The sequence below is a fragment of the Octopus bimaculoides genome, chromosome 22, assembly GCF_001194135.2.
Source record: "Octopus bimaculoides isolate UCB-OBI-ISO-001 chromosome 22, ASM119413v2, whole genome shotgun sequence".
NCBI lineage: Eukaryota > Metazoa > Mollusca > Cephalopoda > Octopoda > Octopodidae > Octopus > Octopus bimaculoides.
In genome coordinates, this window is record NC_069002.1 from 31,219,029 (window position 1) to 31,221,640 (window position 2,612).

General features: G+C 39.9%; 1 protein-coding gene across 2 annotated transcripts in view; it reads right to left on the minus strand.

Annotated features, from left to right (window-relative positions):
* The window catches only part of LOC106872844 (synaptotagmin-12), a 57,772-nt gene extending 55,491 nt beyond the window's left edge, over positions 1–2,281 (minus strand). Inside the window, exon 1 of one of the 2 annotated variants that reach the window (XM_014920096.2) lies at positions 2,139–2,281. The gene's annotated coding sequence lies outside the window, so the exon portion shown is untranslated. Of the gene's footprint in view, positions 1–897; positions 2,066–2,138 lie in introns of those variants that run through there. The other variant, XM_014920015.2, reaches the window with a different exon arrangement.
* Positions 2,282–2,612: the final 331 nt, after the last annotated feature.

Genomic DNA, 2,612 nt, shown 5'->3' on the forward strand with positions numbered 1-2,612 from the left:
TTAAGAAGTGGTGGTATGGTTTGGTGGTGGTGAGGTGTGGTTGGTGGTATGGACTGACGGAGGGGTGTTGTGGTTCGATGGTGAGATGTGGTGGTATAATGTATAATGGTATGGTCTGATGACAAGTAGTTGTGGATGGTATGGTACGATGAGGAGGCATGATGGATGGTATGCTGTGATGGTTCAACATGAGTCTTAAGGTGTGGCAGATGGCAAGGTATGAAGTGCAGTGGATGGAATGGGCATGGTATGCTGTGATGGTGAGGTGTAGTGGATGGTATGATGTGATGGTGAAGTGTGGTGAATGGTATGGCATGACGGTATGTTGTTATTGTACAATGTGGACATGAGGTACAGTGGTTGTATGGTGTGTGTGAGGTGTAGTAAATGGTATGGTGTATGGTGGAGTATGGTAGATGGTATAGTTTGATGGTGAGGTACAGTGAATGGTATGGAGTGATGGTATGATGTGAGGATGAGATAGAGTGATGGCATATGATGGAGAGGTATAATGAATGGTATGGTGAGATGGTATGGTGTGAAGGTGAGGAGTGGTGGATGGTATAGTTTGATGATAAGGCACAGTGAATGGTATGATGTGAGGATGAGGGGAAGTGGCTGATTTGATATAATGGTAAGGTATAGTCAATGGTATTCTGTGATGGTATGGTGTAAGGGTGAGGCCTTTTGTTATGGTTTTATGACAAGGTGATGGTAACATGTGGTGGTAAGATGTGATGGTATGGATGTGGCAGAAAGGTGAAACGGTAGCCTGATGGTATGGTTAACACGAGGTATAGCATGATGGTGTGATGGTATACCATGGTGATATTTATGCTGATGGCATGGTATAAGGGCAGCTCTGCTATTTGGAGAGGAGAAACAAACAAAACTCACCTCTGTGTCGCCGCCGATATATCCAAGAACGGTCAGTAAAATACAGAGTTGACAGCAGAAGCGAAGTCGGTAGTGATGGGTTTATCCTTTCTTTTCCAGCTGCAGGAATGTCTCCAAGAATTACAAGTGACTTTGATTATTCCATGTGAAATGTATGTTAAGTTTATTATAGCATGCTGGGTACAAGTGTATATAATTATGTATTATCGGTGAAGACACAGAGCAAGAGAACGAGAGAATGAGAGAACGAGAGAATGAGAGAAAATAAGAGAGAATAAGAGAGAAAACGAAAGAGAATGAAAAAGAGAAAATGAAAGAAGAAGAGGGCGAGGGTGAGGGTGAGAGGTACAGTTGTGAGTATTTACATCGAGTTACGTATACACAATGTGCATGTGTGTGCATGTACAGATCTGAATGTGTGCGTATATATACTTATATATGAATATACATACGAGCGTATGTATATCAGTATGGATATATTGTTAGATAGAGAGAAAGAGAGAGAGAGAGAGAGTGAGAGAGAGTGAGAGAGCGTGAGAAACTATGGATATATGAACGTGAATAGAACTAACAGTTGAAAATACTGTTGAGTGCTTAGAAGCACGCATGATCGTACATACACATGCGCGCAAATATATTATTATTATTATTATTGTACAACAGTTGATTGGTTTCGATGATATATCGAAGCTATCGATGTGATTATTGGTTTGTAATTCGCATAAAACGTGAGGAAACGACAGCAGCAAATAGAGAATGTTACAGCACGATGTCTCTCACACGACCAGATTCTTGTTAATTCTGTCAAAGCATAAGGCGCGCGCGCGTGCGCGTGTGTGTGTGCGGAAGAGGAGAGAAAAGATACGACAGAGGATGGGATGAAGAAAATGCGAACGTTCAATACAATAACCACTCACATGTGCGTCGCAATAAACATGCACACACGCAATTATCTCTCTGTCTCTTTTGTCCGCCTCCCTCCTATCGCTCTGCCTGTCTCTCTCTGTCGCTCTGTTTGTCTCTCTGTCTCTATCTTTCCTATTGTCTCTCTATCTGTCTCTGCCTTTCTTACATTTACCTCTGTTTCCCTTACTGTCTCTCTATCGCTCTAGCTGTCTTTCTTTCTTTTATCTACTGAAGAGCACAGCCAAAACGTTTGGCTTTATGCTAAACAAACAACTTCTAAATGACCATTAAAAAAAAAATCTCGCAAAAACAAAAAATAAATAAACGAAACTCACATACGTATATCTGGAAAATATGGCATTACTAGTTCCGTTCGAAAGATTTTATATAATTCCTTTGAGGAAAATATCACCTGACTATATCGGAAATGTTCCAATATTAAAATTGCCGTCTGATCGAGAATAAACATTGATTACAACCGTCGAGAAAAGATTATTTTATTAATAATAAACATAATGATAATGATGATGATGATGATAAACACTATGCTCTACAAATGTTACTACTACGATAACTACTACTATTAATATTACTCAGAATATTATTATGACTGCTACTGCTACTGCTGCTGCTGCTTATTGTGAGGAACGGTGTTATATTGGAATGGCTGGTTCGTTTCGAAGGAGATTATTATTATTATTATTATTATTATAACGGAGGACAGTAACACAAGTGGTAAATCTACACGGGGAACATTCCAGGCTGCGTTTATTCATTGTGACGGGAAAAATAGAAAACGGGGAATGGGA